We start from the raw sequence: 22,970 nt of genomic DNA on the forward strand, positions 1-22,970 counted from the left end.
AAATTTATAAATGTTCCTGGTCAAATATCTTAAGCTTTCCGATTAAAAAGCGTTATAACAATCACGATTATAGCCTCAGAAGTTTATAGCACACCAACTATAGATACTGTTTTTGGCGCGTCACGTTGGTTATATTTATAGGCGTGTGGAGAGTTTCTCGAAATTTCAGTTTACGTAACAATACTGATGCTAACACTAGCGTTTACGTATACACATATATTGTTGATTCTTACACTCTAGAATCTTCTGTAAGGAATAGGCGAGAGTTTCGCGATGCATACTGAATAGTATAAGTTATGTACATTTCTAAATATGAATTTAATTTAAACAAACATCGATATTAAGATAAATATATAATAATAAATCCGTCACAGGTATTATTACTAGAATTATCTTGAATAGAATAATAGAAGGAGAAAAGTTTATACTAAGACCAGTGCAAAGCTCCCAAAACACACAAGCACAAATAAAAAAAATCAAATTTTCTAAAGACAACTAGGAATCGATATATATGTAACTTAGCTAGCTATAGCAATGTAGAAAGTTTTAATGCTACAAAAAAGTATCGAAACTAAAAAGTCAAAACTAAAAAAAACTGAGTTACATAAAACTTAAAACTTTCATCTAATCTTTGGCTCAGATTAACATTATATGGTTGCCAAAGTAGGTATATGTTTTTAAGTCTTAAGTCCGATTTCAATACTTTTTTGTACCATCTTCTTTCACACGAATTAACAATTATCTTTCAGTTGACCCAATATAGCCTAGCTGTCAGCAGGGACAAGTAAATTTATAAGATACATTTGATGGCTTTAATACAGGAATACGGACCATAAATCTAAAATAAAAAAAAATGTATTTGACAGTTGGGTTTAAAATACATCTCAGCTGTGTGGGATGTCTACATTTGCAAAATTATACGAATTTACAGTTAGATTCTTGAAAAACATTTCTTGATAGGTTAGATTTAAATAAAAAGCCAGAACGTTTTATATAAATCATAAACACTGTCCAGGTGCTTTCATCAAAAATGCCTTGCAAATTATCAGTCAACTAGTGCTAACGAAACAATCCATTAGATCTGAAAGTCTGTAAATAAAACCACAAGCATCATTCATCTTGTCAATGTTTTAGGGGTTTCAAAAACAGTTTCTTTTCTTTTATGTATTGAATATTTAAACAAAAAACACAAATACAGAGGATTTATTACGTTATATTTAAATGATTTTGAATATACAAATTAGCAAGTCACTTTACAACCACAGCCGGTGTAAAGTCGCTGTGGAACAACTTTCATTATTACTACATTTTGACATTGCTTGGAGTTACATAGATAGTGTGATGCTACTGAAAACTGATCGCATTTCAAAAGAGTTTGCAACTGTACAATTTAGGGATATCCCTTGCACTTAATAGAACTGGAAAACAAAGAAATATAGATCAAATTGGGGCATCAAAACCACCCAGAAAAATACTTGTAAGGATTCATGCCCCAGCTGGTGAAAATCCACGAACACAAATGTCAGTGGCAGCAGCTGAAAAAATTTTCCAGACAACAGTACATGACATAGTCAAGAAGGATCTCTATCTGGAAAAGTGACCCAAGTCATGTGCACACAAGTTGCTTCCATGACATATCAATTCATTCGTCATAAGATGCCACTGAAAATTGATCACTTTAGGGAAACGTGTGTAACATCCCTTTCTAACGCAAAATAGTCATACACTCAAATCATAAACAAATGCTCAGGCCATAGACTTAGAACTTACAAGATGGTAATGTCCCTTGTATTTAATGGCATTGGAAAACAAATGAATACAGATTACTTAAAAGCACCAGAAGCATCCAAGACAGACAGGCAACACCAGAGAATCTATGAACACAAAGGTCAATGGCAAAAGTCAACAACAACATAAAATTAGAAAGGATTTCAATCTGAAAAAGTGAACATACGTCATGCGTACACAAGTTTTTTTTCCATGAAATATCTGTTTACCTTTGATATACTTCAAGCAGCTGGACAATGAAATGAGTATATATGCTATTCCATATCAAGATATACTGGCCAAGTTACCAGATGCAGCATGTATAGATTTGTCTGTTGAACTGAGAACTGGGAAACCCAATCATCCTCATATACTAGATACATTATTGAAAGCATACAGGAAAGGAGAGTGGCGTGCTTTATATATGAAAGCCTTAATATCCGTATATCTCTTGCAGTAGAAACTAAGCTGCAGGGTTGTTGTCAAAATGCATGATAATCAGATAGAACGTTATTGCATATGGTGACATAGACTGCAACAATTTGGAAAGGCACCAAAATCAGTTTAATATAACACACTTAAACTCAGTATATTTTAACAAGGCTAAACCAAATTTTGTTTCTATATAAAACACGTTTTCGTGTAAAAGAAAAGAGCAATATCAAAAATGTGAAGTATTCACGGTGGATTAATATCTATAGCTGTACTGAGTAGTGTAGGTGTATATTAGTATGTGTAATAAGATGTTTTTCTTATGAGGCAAGGACCATTGATTAGTTGATGACCCAAATTCGTCAGTTAAATGCTGTTGTAAAAATATTTTGCCAATTTTTTACAAATAGACAGTTTAACCTAATTTAGTAATGCAGATTATTTTTCAAAGCGTTTGACTAGTATTTGTGTTTATCAAATACTAACGAAAGTACCCGGCTTCGCTCAGGTTATGACGTTGAGTTATTCTAGATGACTTTGCCAGTGTGTGTATTCTGAACCCATTTTAGCATAAAACTATAACCTATATACTTTTGTTGCTCTTTTACGGGATATGGCCTGTTTATATAGGTAACCTTCCCTTTGACTTGTCCTCCGATTTTAAACTTAAATAATAATAAAAACAAACCTCTTTTATTAACGGGGCCTCTAAATTAGAAAACAACAATTTTTTTTTGAATTTTGTATTTTATACATTTCATTTTATACTTTCAGTGCATAGCCTCTTAACAACAATATTAGGTTATAAATTTATTGCTAAGCAACATGATATAAAAGTCATTATTTGAACGCATTATTACCAAAACGCACCGCCTTTTCTATATATTAGAAGTTGTTACACAAGGAACCACTTCTTTACTATGTGGTTTTTCGCTAGATTGCCTCATTAAAAAAATGCTCACGTGTACACACGTGCTTGTCTGTCTGTCTGCGATTTATAGATATATACATATAATAAGAGGCATAGCTTCAAACTATTATATCAATTACATTAATTGTCAATAGGCGATTAAGATCAGCACTATAAAACAATATTGAACTTAATATAAGGAACCACTTCTTTTCTATATGATTTTTCGCTAGATTGCCTCACTAAAAAGATGCACACGCGCATTCATGCACGCACGTGGAAAAGATAGGTAATAATACCCAGGTACTGACCCTCAAGGTCCACTTAGTATGGGTGCAAAATTTTAGGTTTCTAGGTTCTTTCTTCTTGGAGCTATGGTGATTGCATTTGTTTTCTATATGGTTTTTCGTATAAAAAGATGCACACACACACATGTAGATAAGTAATAATACCTAGGTGCAAACCCTCAGGGTCCACTTAGTATGGGTGCAAAATTTCAGGTTTCTAGGTTCTTTCCTCTTGGAGCTATGACAATCACGCAGACGCAGACCACGTGCGTGTCTGTCTGTGCTTTCCATTTGTAATATAAGGAACCACTTCTTTTCTATGTGGTCTTTCGCTTTATTGCCTCACTAAAAAGATGCGCACGCACATTCATGCACGCACGTGAAAAAGATAGGTAATAATACCCAGGTACTGACCCTCAGGGTCCACTTAGTATGTGTACAAAATTTCAGGTTTCTAGGTTCTTTCTTTTGAACTTGTGGTGGTCATACACACACAGAGAGACCCACAGACACGTCCTTTTATTATTATAGATACGCAGTGTCCATAAAATCTTTGTGCAACTTTGAACTTTTATAACTTTGATATACATATAATAGAAAACTATAAATGGTTCTAAGTTTAATATAAAGAATACAGAAGTAAAGCTTAAACCAAATGCAACTAAATAACTACACTTTGTTGCTAATCTCAATCTGCACAATAGATTATCTGTGCTGTACCCATTGTAGTGATCGAGTTCCAACTATTTGAGCTGTAAGTTCTCATTCATCACCCTTCCACCTAGGGACGAACTTTAGAAAATAACAAAAGCTAGGTTTCAAATGCATATGTAAAACTTTGTACCAGTTTAAAAGTGTGAAATGAAATTAGTGCTAACTAATCAGGAATAGAATTATTATTCTAATATATTGCTATAAACTTGTATTAAGAATTTGCTTTAGACGAGTTGCTTGATGTGTGAAATGAAAGTTAGTTTATTGACAAAGAAAACTCCTAAGAACTTTGGTTTAGCCTCCCAAGTGGAACTCAGGATCAGGATTCAATTCCCTTTGGTGAGAGAAATGCATGCAAGCGGTTTTACATGACAAAATTGTAAAACTATTTGCAGTGGTCCATTCACATTATTTATTGAGAACGCTTTGAAGATGTTTCCCCCTTATGCCTCACAATCGATGAATGACAGAAAATCAGCAAGTCATTGATATAGAGGTTATTTTTGAATGTTGGATGAAGCTATTCAGTTATGATATTGATGTGCAGTATTCAAGACAAAGCCCTAAGTTATTCCGAGTTAATTTGTGAAGAATTTGAATGGTGTTATTCCCAGACCTGGAATGATCTCTGCTAAAACTTGCAGATACAAGTGGGTAAATAGTCACACAAGCAATAAGGTTTGGGGTCCTATAACATATCAGATCCCCATCTGATGTCATAAGCCTTCTCAAGGACAAGATGCTCCCTCTTCAGAAAAGCTTCTCTGATCGATATTTCTAGTTAAGACAGATGGCCCTTAGTGGATTACTGGTTTTTGAAACCACATTGGGTGTTGCAGAGGAGGCTGTATGACTCTATAAAATAAACAAGAAGAGAATTAACCATCCCCTACAAACCTTTACTCAAAAAAGTAATCAGGTGGAAAGATCTATTATTAGAAGAAATTTTGCAATTCTTCCTAGGGTTAGTAAAAATAATGCCGGTAGTCTGATGTTATAAACCAGGAAACTTCTTTCTCTGCCAAATCCCATTGAAAATAACCAGATGAAAGCCAAACGATGCTGGAGTGAGGTGGAAAAGTATCTTATAATGAACATAATCTTGTCTGAGTAATGTACTACTAGACTGGTGTATAGCAAATTTGAGTTCCACCAGATTGAATAATCAATTATAGTCAAAAGTGAAAATAGCCAAAAAGAAGATGGGAATTTTTGGACTTGTGCCTTATGACTGTGAAAACTAAATAATATGTGAAGGTGCTTTAGTGGCGGGAAAGTACTCTCCAAGAGTGTTGATAGTTTCTTGGAAGTAAAATCTTCTTAACCTTTGAATTGCAAGATTTAAAGTGGGTGGATTGTATACTTCCCATCGTCCTTTCAACTTTTGTTCCAAACGATCTTGGAACTTATGATGGAAGAGATATTGGAAGTGAATTTAATCCAGAATTTTTTGTGGCTTTGGTGTATCATCTGCCATTCACGGATAATTATTTTGAAAGTTTATGCATTAAGTAACAATAATATATCTGAAGAAGATATCCCATGGTAGAAACATGTCGAAGTTTTGGGGATGTTAAGGACAGCTGCACAGACAACATGGTTGATTATTTCCCCCACAGCATCATCAACAGGTGGTAGGCTAATGATGACAGGATCAAATGCTTATAGAGTGGATCAGGCACTTCCGTTTTGGTACATGAATTTGGTGCGTCAACTGCATCCAATCTCTCTCAGAATGATGGAAAAATTATTACTGTTTCATAAATCATTATCGACCTCCAAATGAAAAATAAAGGATGAGAAAAGTAGCACTAATAGACAAATTAGTGCCAGTAAAAGCCTGGCTTAGGGCATGGGAATGGGTGTATTTGGTAGAATTGGAGAAAGATATATTACGATATCAGGGCAAATCATCCACAGTTCGACCCATCCTATCAATATCTTCACCACCTTAAAATACAATATGTCCACTCATGTCTCCCGGGATGACTAAGGGAGCTGGTAACAACTCAATAAGATCATTAAGGTTTTCATGATCAATCACGTCTCCTGGTGATAGGTAAAAATAACATAATGTGATGGTACAATCAATGGGAAAATGGATGCCGGTGGCTCCACAGGTATAGTAAGTTGTGCAGTTATGGAGGGAATATGCTAATTAAACAGCAATGCTACTCCTCTATGAACTTACCCTTCACATAATCTGTCCTTGTTGAATAAAGAAAGCAGATGAATGGTGACAGTGTCGGCACCTTTTAGAAATATCTTCTGTAAGGATACATACATGATGGTATGAATCAATCAATGCGTTGATGTCATCTAAACTAGTATGAAAACATTGTCAGTGACTTTGTATCAGTATGGCTATTTTCGACTAGATTGTGTATAAGATCTAGATAAAGGGGTTTTCTTAATACTACTTTTTTAAATTTCTCATGGACTCTGCCTGGAAATGAAGAGACAAGTCCTCATCAGGTGGAGAAGATTCTAGTGAGACCAAATAATTGTCTTATACACTGAGACTAATAGAACTGGTTGCGATCTCTCGTCAGTGTTACTGAAATAAGATGGGTAGACGTATATTTATCCACCCGTTTATTCAACGGAAAAAATAGAGCATGCACGTAGTTGGAGAAAGACTCAAAAGGTTTTTACACTGATGTAAAAGTCAGCAAGAGCACCCTAACCAGCACATATATTCCATACTTACAGGTGAAGATTTGGCTTACAGCTGACAGTTCTTCATGAAAACTTCAATAAGAATATCCAACTCTAAAATGTTAAAAATATTCCTCTTAACAATGACTCCTCTCGATGAATTAAAAAAAAATGTTAGGGGCCAGTTCAAAAAGTATTCATCCAATGGCCTTCGATTTCAAGAAAAGTTCAAAGTCCTGTGGTTATGATACTTCAACCAGCCGGTCACCAGATTATAATTTCTTGAATGGTGTTAGAGAGCCAGCAAGACCATCCAATCTTGTCTATACGAAGTAAAAACATATTCTCTCTATATATGTTTCTGATAAAGTAGAGAGTACCAGAAATCATCATACAAGTATGAAAGGTGGTGGATATCCGCCTTCAAAGTTATCATTGTTTGTGGTCGATGGATTGTATTTCTGTTCTTTAATTTTTATCCATTGAAAATAAGTAAAACATCAGTGCCTACCGACCCCACTAAGCATGAACTTCTACATGGAGAGGGGCTGTTCTGTCAAGAGGTCAATACGTTAAGAATGCAGTAAAACCAGACTTTCATAAGCACTATACCTGAACAGTAGTACGAGACTTAATATCCACAAACCCGTTGAAGATGTCTGAAGCTGGCATTCGTTTCATCTTAACCACAGTTAACCAGCTAGTCGACTCTCAAGGAACCAACCCAAGATCTCCTATCTAATCTGGAACAAACTTGTATTTTTCAACTACCAGAGCCCTCTCTATTTATTCACGATTCGTCATACATTAGCAGAACCTTCCTAGATCACTTCACCACTTGCAGAAATCAAAGGAATTTACTCTAACACAAACCCAAAAAACAAATTATAGAATTTCAAGCATAAAATTAATCTTCGAAACAAGTAAACTTAAAATTACAAGATTCACACCAAAGGAAAATCATGTATAAGAAACCTTCATATTGCAAGATATATTTAATGCTGTTATTGTGCTTTACCAACAAATCTTATTAATATAATATATATATTAGACTACAAAATTCTAAAACAATTTTGGTCATATTACAAAATACAGAAGATGCAAAAAAAAAGCCTCACCCCATTCCAACTTTGGTTGTAGAAACTGACACTGTTGAAATAAAAAGTACATAATGTATCTGGCCCCACAATGGGCCAGTTGTAAGTGTAAGTACTTACATTGTTAAAATCCGGAATTTAATTCCCTGTGGTATATAGAACGCAATTAGCCCATTTTGTAGCTTTGGGCCAAAACAACAAGAACAATAACCATGTCTCTGATGGTCGTACATTACAACAAATTCGAAATGACTTATCCAAATTCTTGAAACAGTCTTTATTCATTCTGTGAAATTTTTTAAATTAAATACGACAGAAAGTTTCTTCACTTTCTGCTCAAATGAATTATCAAGAAATGACAAACAAGATAAAAATATTTTACTTCTGAAAATTGTTTTACTAATTCTGAAATAATCTTTGAATAAAAAAAGATTGTGGAAACCATAGATCATTGGTCCTAGAAGATTTGGTCTCTCGAAGAATAAAATATACTTTTTACTAGTATTCAGTAAGCTTCATGAGCAATGAAAATATACGCTTTATTCCAAACTTTCATAGAAAACATTGTCTAAATTTTCTTTGAACATAGTTTACAAATAAATGTTATTAAACTTTAAATGGATTTAATTAATGACATTTTGCTACAACTAAATACTTATCTAAGAATAATAAATTATCTCATCTAGAAACTGAAACTATACATTGATCATGTAGCGTTTTAAAAAGCTTCCTAGAGCTACAAGAACTAAACATTGCTGAGGTAAAATGTAAAATACTATCCTCATGATTTTTCTAATGATGTTTCTGACAACAATTTAAGTTCCACTTTGAAAATGTTCAAATATCCAGAACTGGAGACAAATGGTTTGATTTTGTTCGTGTTAAGCACAAAGTTACACAATGGGGGGGGGGGGACAAATGAAGACCTTTGTATATCTAATAAATTATTCTTTTGGGTTGCAATTATTCCACTAATTTGAAAATAGTGTTCTAAGTGAAACAATTATATCATCATTTTTGGCCCTCCCTGTATATTCACCAGTACTCCTTTAAACACATTTCATTAATGTATAACGTTTTTTATCACTTCTCCTCATTAATATCAAATAAAGGGCAATATTCTGTAAATAAAATAAATATATTGATACACGGTAACTTATGTGTTATGGATATGAATTCTAACAATAACATTTAATAATAACGGTGACTGCGTATGTATCTACTAACCATTGTCCGACGAATAAAAGATGGTGTTCTTCTGCTTATAAGCTCCTGTATTTTGATTAATATCTGTGGTCGGATCCTCAGACTGATTTGATGTACAATTATGAAGGATACCAGGACTATAAACTAAAGAATGGAAGTCACATGAATTCATAACTTCAATAGGTTTGTCTAAAGCCAAGTTAATTGTATAGTCGCTCATACCAGGTATTAACCTGCAAATCTAAAAACAATTGACACTGCACAGACACCGAGTAACTTTCTCAAGTTAGAGAACATCTTGTCTTTAAAATAATTACGTTCTATTTTAGGCATATATCCTCCTCTACTTTAGCTGTTTCTTTTCGACACACCCTTATATACGACAGTGCACATATGGCTACACGACCTGACGTACCGTGTCTAGATGTCAGTGGAGTAACACAACTGAACGGTTTCTGTGCTATGACTGCTGTTAGTCTTGGCAAGCCTTTACTTCCCAGGAAATTAATAACAACCAATCAGTGGCAAACCTATCTGTGTAACCTGTAAGGCGCCAGCTATCCATTTTATGTTTTGAAGATAGTGAAATAATGTAATAGTGACAACTAGACGAAAGAAATTCTAAAATATTCTTAAAAAGTAAATAATGCTACGAGAAAATTAAAATTATAGTTTACATATATTGGAATACTCAATGCCAAAACGTAAAATATTCCTATGCATACTTGTTATGGAGTATTCTAATAAACTGCAAATTCAACACCAATCTCAAATGTAATGTAAGCTATTTTAATTTTTTACAGTTTCTACATTCAAACATGGATATCTACAACATATTGAATGAATTTTGAAAGAAATAGTTTAAATTATGCTTGAAGTATTCGGTGTCTTCCCCAGAGTTGCGAAATATCTATTTTTTATTAAATTTAACATTATCAGATCCAATGTTCTTAATTTAAACTTTTTAGAGAGAGAGAGTATAAAAAGTATTCACGTTTTAAGTAATACTTTCACTGTGTTCAGTGTTTTTATGAAGAGATTACCCACAAGTGTAAAATATCCAATTTCATTGTCTTAACACTATGTAAGAAACAATAACTGCTAGTTTTATTGTAACCGTTTTGAAATGTGTCTATATTTGTCATTATTAGCTAACATTCTGTAATTTAGATGTACAGTGTTCATTACATTTTACAGTAACAGGAGACTGACCTTCCCAATATATATATATATATACACACGTAATTGTAACATCTATAGGCCATTAATTTCAAATTCTCTCTACTGATCAGTGATGTTCAAACTGGTTTGTCGATAGTTCTAAATGAATGAAAAATTCTCCATTTCTCTCTCTACTGCAAATTTCAAAAAATTCAGTTTATCTAAAAAGTGAATGTTCTACGAATCTGTCAATTTTGTTAGGAAAATTGCCTAAAACTGTTACACAGGTTACGCTTCAGATATCACTTACCACTTTTTTATTTTTTGTAAAAACAGAAGTCATGTAAAACGAAATGTAAAGTTTTGTTTTTAAGGTTACGTTTTTGTTAGAATCCCGTAACAAATTCTTGACGCAATTGATATTTTTCTTTTGGTATGAATCACATAACATTCTTCAAATCTACACTTTCAAGTTAATAGCAGAAATACGAAACTCTTATAAATTGCTCAGCTAAATATCTGTTATATATATATACACATAAAAACTGGAAACATGAGATAGGTGAACAAGTTTAATTTATTTTATCATTAAAAAAACTAGTGTAAAAACAGCTCATTGTGGCGTCTTAGGATTTTTTGTTGTAACTTAAAATTTACAAAATTTCAGCCATATATGTCTTTCAAATATGACGAATACGTAAAATCTACTATTGCTGCCTGCTCAGAAAGGTAGAACGTTAGCTGGTTAATAACGTATCATGATTAGAAATGATTTAAAGGCTGTATGTGAAGATAATGTGTTCAGCATAAAAGTTAGGCGAACCTGCATTATTTTACAACCATTAACAAGGTTTAACGTCATACAGTTTTATAATGTCCTAGATCATGTTTTACGTGTGGGGAACTATTGTTTGCGCATAAATACAATCAGGAGCGTCATTTCACAAAAGTTGAGGAGGGGGGAGCAAAGAAGTCTGACCACGCATAGGCCCCTCAACTCAGCTGTGGGCCTTACGGTATGGCCCAACTTGTGTATGTCTTCATCCGATCTGACTAGAAATGTCTTATATTAATTGTCTTATAACGCTGTGTTTATCTCTTGTTAGGAATTATGCTATGTTTTAAATGTATATAATAGAGTTTAATTGTTATTGGTTTTATGTGTAATATGCATAGTGTTAAGTCACAATAAAATTCATACTAATTTTAATCACATCGTTCTTTTATGGCCAACATGAAACACCAGACACATAAAAAATGTTTAACAGAGTTTTAACTACTTTCTCTCTGTTGCTGCCCCTCAGTGGCACAGTGGTATGTCTGCAGACGTATACCTCTAGAAACCGGGTTTCGATACCCGTGGTGGGCAGAGCACAGATAGCCCTTTGTGTAGCTTTGTGCTTCATAACCAACAGCAATTCTCTGTTGCACGGCGTTGTCGACCAGATCTCCTGGTCTACACTAGAGCTCATTAGTGTTAGTTGAAATACTATTCGTTTATAATACATAAAGACTTGTTGGCATAAAATTCTTAAGATGGTGGAGCATTATCTATTAATTGGTAGTGGATATGATATTAAATAAAATAAAACTAATAACAATTTTCATCACACCGTTCTAAGTTGGTTCAATGCGGTTATCCGATAAAAAGAATGTGTAATATCATTTCAACTAAATTTCATCTGTTATAAAACACTGGCGAAAATGCCTTTCACTCAAACATTGCAGCAATTTTCTATTTCTGTTTTTTATAAAAATACTTTAAATTTTAACCCCTAATTATTTCCAGTTGTATTAACTAAGAAATAACAAGAAGAGCAAGCCATATAGATAACGTAAACCACTTAGTCATGCATTGTTATAGGTAAATTATTCTGCTCTTCTGACTGTCTAGTCTGTTTTTTATGTTTAAATTTAAAAATATATTTATATTCACTTATCAATGATTGAATAGCGTTCTTTAAATTTTCTTTATCATTTACTAAATGTTTCAAGCAAATTACCCAACAAAATATACATTTTAAACAATATAACACAAAGAAAATTTGTATGTTTTTATTCACTCACCTTTGTGTTCTTTCAATCCAAAACTGGCTGGCCTTTTCAGAATTTACAGTGTTTTAGCTATGGTAGAGTTTTGCTACTGGTATGGACTTAATATGTTTCATTGTTTCGTACTATAATATTGGACAGGTCAAAGTGGTGAAATCCTAGTATCTAAAGTGATTTTCAAGTTCTTAAATTTTTGAGAAGACTACCAGAAGCTTAACACAGTTATATCGCTCTAGAGACTTAGTCAATGTTTTTTTGTTTTTTTTTCATAGATGATACAAGGTCCCATTAATTTACATGTCAAGTTGGAATGCAATAAATACTTCAATCCATTGTAAATAAACCACAATTACATTTTTTATAATTAAATACAAATTTTATGTGTTCTCTTTTAATAATGGATATTCTAAATTTACGATATGAGTTAAGTTTTATTTAAAATATGTTTTCGAACTGAGACCAGAAAGGCCAAGCTGGTAAATTTTGATTTTATGTGTAGTTAGGTGTGCAGTTACTTGCAATGCATGAGTCATCTGATTTCCCAAAATGATGCGCTGTATAAGTTTGTGAAATCGCCAGAAATATGTAGCAGGAAATATTAATGTAATATTTGAAATTCAACTGAAACACAACCTACACAATTTTGGTAAATTCCACTTTAATATTTTCCTCAAATCTACATTATTAGATACATTTGCTGTAAAGCGATTATTATACTTGTTAATTTGTTTGAAGTTAAGCACAAAGCTACACGATGGGCTATCTGTGCACTGCCCACCATGGGTATCGAAACCCGGATTCTAGTGTTGTAAGTCTGCAGACATACCGCTGTGCCACTAGGGGAGGATGCTGTTCTTGTTGAAAAGTTGACGACTGAAATTAGAAACTACATAACAAGTTTTATGCTGATTACTTTTAAGAGAATATAAAATACAGTCCAACGTAACATTGAACCTTTCAGAGCCACTAGGTAAAAAATTTTAAACACTTATTGTTGTTCCCCTCGTACTTCATTATACCAGTGAAATCAAACTTAAAATCGGGATAATATAACTGTACAGCTTGATGGCGATCGCAGTTAAACCGCTAAAACTTTAACATCAAATAAAAAAAAACCTTCTTTCATGTGTGCAACGAAGGGAAGGACTTGGGAGGCTCGACCCCTTTTCTTAAGCACAAACCTGTGCAATATATACTAGGAAATATTTGACTTCTTGAAAGATACCGGTCCTATCAATGTTTTGAATTTTATCATTTACTTTTACAATTAAATCTTCTTGTTTGTTATGATTCTCCTACTTTTAATAACCTTTGCACTTTCATATGTTCCATTTTATGTTAGTGCAAATAGTCTTAGTAACCTTGTGCCATAACACCCATACCAAATGTAAAAGATAATTAATGGTAGCTTTACTGATATAGTATGATTTGTTGAAGCTATTTTTTTAAGATGCCCCCCAGTGGCACAGCGGTATGTCTGCGGACTTACAACGCTAGAAGCCGGGTTTCGATACCCGTGGTGGGCAGAGCACATATAGCCCATTATGTAGCTTTGTGCTTAATTACAAACAAACAAACAATTTTTTTAAGACAGAAGCTAAATGTTACCCATTTAGTGTCACTATTGTGTGATTTGTTCAAACGCTTACTTTATAATATAGTAAATGAATTTAACAAATTTTGTGGCATTATTATATTATTTACACATTAGTTATAAGATATTGGGTAAACTTTACCCTTTTAATGACATTATCGTTCGATTTGTTTAAACACTTATTTTTAAGTCAGTAATTAAACTTACCCAATTCAGGTATACAATTTTTCAAATGATGGATTACGTAGGTCGTCTTTCATTAATCCTTGATTTAATCTAGTTTTTCTTTTTCTGTTTCACACTGACTTTAGCCATTACTTATATGAAAATAATATAAAAAAGATCTAGTTCGTATTGTTGTTTAGCCGAAAGGAAGTTTAACGTAACAGTACTTCTAATTCATGTTTATGTCTTTTTTTTAATTACATAATTAAAAATAGAAGAGAAACTTAATTGTATCTGATTTCATAACACTTAACATAGATTTATATTTTTCTTAATATTATGAGGAAATTTCGGTATGATATAACAACTATACAGTCAAAAGGATTAAGTATGTGATTATTGCTTGGTGGAAACATACAGAGGCTGGTACAAGTGTACAGTTTATGAATAGTTAAAGGACTATTATATGCCATTCATTTCAGGACATTGTATTCTTCCCCAGGGGTGAAATTCTGCCGGTACTCACCGGTATTGAATACCGGATCTTATTTTTTAAGGTGGTACTACTACCGGGACTTATTTGAGCTGCTTTTTCGGATGCGCGTGCGTTCCATTGTTCTGTCAGAAAGCATTTACTCATTGACACTCAAATTGTCGTTTTTTATGTTTGCACGTACATTTTTTTCTTCAAAAACAAATCCACTTAATCCAGCTGAGAACCCCTTTTATTTCTTTTCTTTTTTGAGAATTTCAACCCTGTTCTGTTTATTACATACGAGAATAGAAGAGAGGAAGAAGGATAAAGACTGGCGCTTGTGAATCGAACTCCATATTAGAATTCGATAAGTAATGTTAAATGTATCTGCAAATATTTAGACCTGCCGAAGATTGCCTTTAAGTCAAAGTGATTATTGTGTATAAGTAACATACATAAAATTAATTTAATGACAAAATAGTTAAGCTGAGCCCTAGAATAACTACTGAGAATCCAATGCCAGTACAAACACTAAACTGTTTAAAAGTACTAAGATTATGAAGTACTAGAATCTAATTTTATTTGTGTTGTTGTGAGCCTATAACGTGAGATAACAAATATTGACGCAAGTTTATTTCCATATATAAAACTTTTAGTCTAGTGAGCATTTGGCTGCGTTATTTAACCTTTATTTGAATTACAATTTCAAATTAAATTATAAAAAACACAGCTAATGTTTTCTTGAAACAAATTTTAAACACAACCAACTACAAAAAATAATACATTCATTGACATCAACAACTGTCATTTTACCTTCATCATGACTTTATACTTCCTATTTTAATACTTTACAAAATTCAACTGATTTAGTTATACAGAACAAGTGATACGTGAATGTGTGAAAATGCCATAAATTAAACTACTTTGTAGATTAGTGTGTGTATGTGTCTTTTGTTATAGCAAAGCCACAATGAGCTATTTGCTGTGTCCACCGAGAGGAATCAAACCCCTGATTTTAGCGTTGTAAATCCGAAGACTTACCGCAGAGAAAGAAAGATAAACTTATTTTAATTAATAAAAATTCGTTTTATTTAAAAGACGTGTACAATAAAACATTAAGACTACAAATATTTTAACAAAACTGCATACATAATTCATAATAATTTTGTTGTGCCTTTTAATAAAATTCAAGAAGTGTTAAAAAAGTTTAATGAAGCTTCCTTTTCTCCCCTAGAAACAATCGTAATATTTGAAATGAAAAGCAACTCAGAAGATTCTGTAAGAAATAGTTACATGAACAACAAGGTTTGTTTTTTATCACCTCACACGAGTTACGTATGATGAAAGTCATAAATAAATCTTTCGTCTAAGTTGCTTTTTAACGATCATTTTATTAATCAGAATCTATGTTTTTATTTCCCAGAGATTTAAATTCTTCATTTTTTCATCAGCCAAATTGTCAGATCTCGTTGTAAGAGAAATCTCTCAGTTAAACGCTCTTTAAACTGAACTTCTTTTATTTGAAGATCTTGATGTAAGTATTATATTACCATTAAGGGAGTAATCGATGGGAGTAATACCTATTTATCTTTTTTTTATTTGATTTAAAGAGTTGTTTGTATTTAACAAAGCATAAAGCGAAATTGAAACTTTTATCAATGGTAAGAAATAATATAAAGCCCCCCTGGCACTATTTTTCGTCAACGTTTCTAAACCCAGCTTTAGGTGTATTTATTTTGTCCAAAGTACTTAGTGAAATAGGTATACATTTACCTGGTTACGTTTCCAATTATGAACAATATTTTTTTTCTAGAAAATCTTTACTGAATTTACTGCAAACTGAAGTGACAGCAAACAGTGGTCTCCAAACACGGTTTTTTTAAAGCAGATGCCCAAACTAAATAGTGATGTTAATTGAAGTTCTACTCAGGAAATAAAAAAATAGCTATATGGTATCAAGACTGTTTGTTATGCTTATAAATGTAAGTTGGTTTAAATAATATAGTCTTTATACTCCAATATCATTCATAGTAGGTACTGTCTTAAAATGTTTCTATTTGTTGAAAAAGTCGAGAGTACTAAAGTTTTTGTTGCTAGCTTTTTTCCTTTCAACTTTCAAAATTTTCTGTTTCTACCTCCCTGAAGACAAAAATAACGGTCTCAACTAAGATCATTAAAATCCAGTTGAAATAAACATCCTGTCTTTTCATGTTTGCTTCCTGATGGTGCAATGTTTAACGTCTTTAGTTTTTGATTTTACTGGAAGTTTATCGATGAAAAGTTCTTGTCTTGTTTTGAATTTCATGCAAAGTTACTAGAGGGCTATCTGCGCTTTTCGTCCCTAATTTAGCAGTAATAGACTATATGGAGGGCAGCTAGTCAACACCACACCCACAAGCTCTTGGACTGCTCTTTTACAAAGGATAGTGAGATTGATCGTCACGTTATAACATCTCCACGGCTAAAAGGACGAGCAGCTCGGTGACACTAGTCACATTTATTGTCCTTATTCCTGACGACTCCCGTACCAATTAAATACTATTATATCATAAACTTTATGATTCTGTTTCTACCTAAATTAAATAGGCTCATGTTATCCGAAATTTATTTCACTTTCAACTGCCGATTGTTGATAAATACATTATACTTTCACATGTATACAGCCTTTCAAACAGTAAATATAACAATTCCCCAAAAAGAATATAATTTTATTAAACAAACATGAAACAAAAGGTACAAGATTACTGTTAATTTACTGGATCCACCCCTTGCAAAACTGAAGGCATGGTTATTTATCGTATTTAAAATATCTGAAAGCTGGATCTATGGGATTGTATCCGACAACTGATGAAGACTTGGATGAATGTGTTCCTAGACATTGGTTGTTAGGGTTACTTTCGAAGGGAATGATCAAGCATTGGTCGCATACACTCAATGGGTATTTTATTTGGCGACTGACATGGTAACGCCCTGACCTTCAAGCCATCGTCTTCCGACTTGGGCTAAACAAGCAAAAGTTCTATATTTATGAAAACACTTCTTTAACTAGTTAACTGGTCACTGACGTACTTGAATATAAGGCTTTGCTAAAAATTTTGAGACGCGTTGAGCAGAAGTGGTTGTTTCTTCGCAAACCAGCTGTGATTGTCCAGTTGCCAAAATGATACTACACATCATAATAGAAATACTGCCGTATATTGTCATGGCTTGCTAACGGTTCAGAAAAGTTCCTGGGTGAATAATCATAAAAGCCATGGGCGTTCATTGTCCGAGTACAAATATAAAAACAATTACATTGTTTCAAAAGGCGGGAGAGAGTGATAACATCAGTAATGCTCACTAATGTCAAGTATAGTGTTGTCTGGAGTGAGAAGTGGACTCCACCGACCTATTCTGCCTTTGTAGCCCATGCAATGAAGATAACTTCTACTTGCACCTGTCCTACAACAGTATTAACTAATTGATGTGAAGGAATTCTCCTGACTCCTTTTCATAGCACGAATTCTGTTCTGTTGGTTTATTAGGGTTTCCGTTTATTTAATGGTAGGCTGTATATTTTTGTTAAATACCTATTTTTTATAAATGTAAAATTGGTGGTTTTAACTTAACTTTCCATCATTTTGTCTAAGAATCATTGCCATAGAACACTGAAGTCATTTCAAGATAAGAATTTTTTACTAACAAAAATTATTTAATAATGGTAAACATAATATCAATTCAGGGATGTTTGTTCTTTGACCTTTCACAGTACTCTAAATTTGTTTCTATTGAGCTATACTGACACTATTTTCTCAAATAATTACTCTTAAAAACTACCTTTTAAGTAGAAATTAGAATTCTATTTATAATAAAACTCACTTCTTAAGTTTTACATATTATTTTTCTTTTACCACTTCTAAATCAACTAAACAATATTCTTAACCACAAATACTTCAGTCACAAATTATCTTTCAACAAAACAAGTATCATTAATTTCCTTAAAGCTCAGGCACTTTACAAAAATGATAAAACTGGAAAGTCCTGGTAATATTGTGGGTTTAGCAGAAATCCTTGGTATTTATAAGTAATGAAATATTTAAGAATTTAAAGTTTGTCATGCCCTTTACATTTGGATATATATAGTTTTGAATTTAAAATCTAGCTAAATACAAAATACAGCAGCACGTCCAAATGTGTCAATATGTGGTACTGTGCCTTTGTCAGGATAATCAATTTTCAAATGTCTTGAGATAAAATTTATACATAAGTATCCTATAATAGTTTGATTAAATCACTTGAGAAGGAATATGTTCATCCAATATAGAATGAAAAACATTATTATTGTTTTGTCATCATTCAACTATTTTCTGTGAATAGAAATAGCTAAACACACATAAAAAATCCAATAAATATGCAAACTGAGCAGTACATAGGTTCTTAAATTAGGAAGCTCTCTAATTTCAAGCCATATAAAATATGTTATAGTGTTATTTTAGAAGTTATTTATGTTTCTTCTGTATCTAACAGTAGGAATATATGGGCAGTTATAGTAAACAAAGACAACCCATTTCTTTAAGGGTAATTTGGTAGTTCTTGATTTAAACATGCAACATAACTGTAACTTTAATTTTTTGATAAGGAAAAAAAACTAAATAATTTCTTTTAAACTAGTCCTAGCAAGAAAAATAAATCTAATTTTCATTTGTCCACCAAGCGGTTTTCACAAAAGCACAACTTCATTAAATTATTTAGAATATACAGTGCCTTGCAAAACTATTCACCCCCCAACCAAAAAATGTCATATTTTGATGAAATACAAATAATGTAAACATTTTTTTAATGGACTTGTTTTTATTCAAAACTCTAATGATCAAACTTAACACTGTTATGTATGAAGGAGGTTGAATGTTAACAAAACCTGCAAAGAAAATATATAAATTGAAATTTGTTGATTGTATAAGTATTCAGCTCCCTAAGTCAGTACTTGGTGGAAGAACCTTTGGTAGCAATTACTGCTGTGAGTATTTTTGGATAGGTCTCTACCAGCTTTACACAATGAGATGGTGTAATTTTTACCCATTCTTCCTTGCAAAATTGCTCCAATTCTGTAAAGTACATTAGGGATGGTTGTTTGACTGCAGTCTTCAAGTCTTGCTATAGATTTTTTAATGGATTAGAGTCAGGACTTTGACTAGGCCACTCCAAGACATTCACTTTCTTCTTTGAAACCACTCCAGTGTGGCTTTGGTCTTGTACTTCGGGTCATGGTCCTGTTGAAATGTAAATTTTTGACCCAGTTTTAGATTCTTGGACTCAAGCAGGTTTTCCTCTAGGATTTGCCTGTACTTTGCACCATCCATCTTCCCCTCAATCCTGACAAGTTTCCCAATCCCTGCTGATGAGAAGCATCCCCATAACATGATGTTGCCACCACCATGCTTAACAGCTGGGATGGTGTTGACTGGGTGATATACTCTGTTGGGCTTGCACCAGATGTAATGCTTTGAATTTAAACCAAAAAGCTCAATTTTTGTCTTGCCTGACCACAAAACCTTCTGCCACATGTTTCCAATGTCATTTACATGTTTTGTCTCAAACTCCATACAAGATTTAAGATAATTCTGCTTCAGTAATGGCTTCTTTCTCGCCACTCACCCATACAGGCCAGCTTTGTGTAGGGACCAGGATATTGTTGATGTATGAACACTGACATGGAACTTTGTGAATCTTTCAATGTCACTTTTGGTTTCACAGTGGTTTTCTGCTTGGCTGACTTCTTAGTTTGGAAGGGCAGTCTGATCTGTGTAGTTACTGGGTGGTATGAAGCACATTCCACTTATTAATGATGGATTTCACCATATTCAAAGGGATACTCATCGACTTTGAAATTTTATTGTAACTTTCTCCTGATCTGTGTTTCTCTACCACTTTATCCCTGACTTGTTTGGAAAGCTCCTTGGTCTTCGTGGTTGGCTTGTTGTATCACTATGTAAGTTGTGGCTTGAACAGATGCATTTACTCTGAAATAAAGTTAAATCACTTTGATTACACACAGGCAGAGACCATTGCACTAATTTTTTGACCTTTCAAACTAATCTTCTGCACCTGAACTGATTTAATGTTGTGACAGAAAAAGGGTTGAATACTTATACAGTTGAGAATGTTTTGATTTTCTTTGAAAATCTAACTTACTTACAGCATTTTTTTAGCTTTTTCAGTTTGGAGCAGATTGTGTAGTTTCTAAATATAAAGTCCCATTTGAAAATTTCATGATTTCATGCTCAGATGGTAACAAAATGTGGTAATTTTGCAGGGGGGTGAATAGTTTGTGCAAGGTGCTCTGGCTATGGTAATGACCTCCTTGTGAAACAAAAAAAATGGAATTTGTTGGATTTTAATATCTGAACAAAAATATATGTATTTTAAAACAAATAACTATAGTTACATTGTTTAAGATTAAGTGTTTAAAGATTTCTTTGTTGTATGAAACTATAAAGAAAATAACTGACATAGCTGCTATGGTTTCTAATTAGTAAACAGAAAAACAATGGACTAACCTAAGATATATTTGGTAACTCAGTTATCATGACATCTGTCAACAATTACTGATGTACACACACACACACAAAGTTTGGACAGCCATAAATAGTTATCTAGATGCATCTAACACCCAAAATAAGGATATTAGCTTAATCAATATATACAACTTTTTTTCTCTTACCACAATTAATAGCATATTGTATTAGTGCATCAACAACATAAGGCCAGTCTTCTATCTGTTCATCTAAATGATAAATCAAAGATGATAATTTAGTATAAAAAATTTCTTATTCTATGAAACTTTAAAAATGTATGACTGTATTAACTTGTTCTATTGCCAGCAGTTGGAGTATTACAGACATTTTTGTTGTGGTAAAAATTGTATATGTATAAAATAAAAAAAATTCACAGTTTAGAAAATAATTCATACCTATTAAATGCAGGGTTTCTGAAATATTTGTTATTTCAAAACAGAACAGATAATTTGACACAAAATATTGACTTTGATGTTCCATTATATAGCTGCTTTTTTGTTGGAAGGCACGGCTTATCAAGCCATCTATGGTAAGGAATCTTCCAGCTTCTCTTGACTGTTAAGCATTTTATATTATTATTATTAGTACTACTAACTAATTAAGTTAGCTATTTCAAAGAAATATGCTTCATCAGTTTAGCAAAAACAATATTGTGTTTTGGTCATTCGCTGAAAAAACAGATGGCTGATTATAGACAATGTGACTTACAACATATACTTAAATGACTATTAATTGAAATTAGAATAAGAATAATTAATGAAAGTTTATACAGATATTGTTTAAAACTTAGCATTAGATTAAAATTAGATAAGAGTTCTGGACCATTTCTGGGATAATAATTTTTTTTTCACAATGCATATGATTGCCTACATGACATCGTGTGCAAAACATACATTGGTTTATAAAATACGAAATAAATATTTGCTTAAAAATGATAAATAAATAAAATTTGGCTTTCATATGGTTCTAACTGTAAATTACTTATGCAAAGATTCAATTATTCTGTTATTTTATTTTATAATTCAAATGTTATTAAGACTTGACTTGTCACACTTATTAACTTTTATCTTCCTATATAGAATAGGCAGCAAGTTATATTGTTTGGTCTCAACATTTATGTTTTTCTGATAATTATTCTTTGTTCATTTGTATTTTCAGTTTACTCTTATCACAAAACAAAACCCATATTAAGATCTGTAAAAAATTTGTAGCCATTATAATAAAAGTTAATATTTCTTCACAATGCTTAAAAAACACTGAGATAGAAGAATTGAATAAATCACAATACAAGTATTTTCTGTAGGTAGAGATTTCTCTTTCAGGGGTGACTTCACTTTTGAAGAAGGAATTTAACGTTTCTTATAAGTTAATGACATCTTACTTACCTGTTTTAGTATAACAAAATATACCTTAATACGTTATTATTTTAGTAGTAATAATAAAAACAGGTGTAATTATGATGGTAATGGTCCACCTTCTTGATGCTGTGATAAGGATGAAGTGAATATTCTACATTTTTAATGATGGTAGTAATGATTTCTGGCAATATCTTTTGTTTTAGTGATTATACTGTTAACTTAATTTCCTGTTGTTGTGGTACTAATAGAAAGGTTCTGGAAAGATGGCATTCATGAGTATATACAGCTTGTATATGGTAATTTCCTTTAGTTGTTTTTTCAGATGACATCACACAATCTGGATCATCCAGAATATCATTAACTACATTAGGGCTTCTAGTTTAAGTTGATTGCAACTTATTGACCATGCTCTCAAGCACCTAAAAAGCAATTCATAAAATTACATATGTTCATTGACAAAAAGTTACACTTGTAAGAACTTCATGTAAAAAAAACAACAACAAAAAAAACACAAATACACAGTGTAGACAGTTAAGTTCT

At 32.5% G+C, this 22,970-nt stretch overlaps 1 protein-coding gene across 1 annotated transcript in view; it reads right to left on the reverse strand.

The window, feature by feature from the left end:
• LOC106459457 overlaps window positions 1–22,970 on the reverse strand; it is an 83,995-nt gene that overhangs the window by 50,803 nt on the left and 10,222 nt on the right. The window contains exon 2 of the mRNA XM_013919079.2: window positions 21,219–21,281. The gene's annotated coding sequence lies outside the window, so the exon portion shown is untranslated. The remainder of the gene's footprint in view (window positions 1–21,218; window positions 21,282–22,970) is intronic.

The sequence above is a fragment of the Limulus polyphemus genome, unplaced genomic scaffold, assembly GCF_000517525.1.
Source record: "Limulus polyphemus unplaced genomic scaffold, Limulus_polyphemus-2.1.2 Scaffold611, whole genome shotgun sequence".
In the NCBI taxonomy this organism is placed as follows: Eukaryota; Metazoa; Arthropoda; class Merostomata; order Xiphosura; family Limulidae; genus Limulus; species Limulus polyphemus.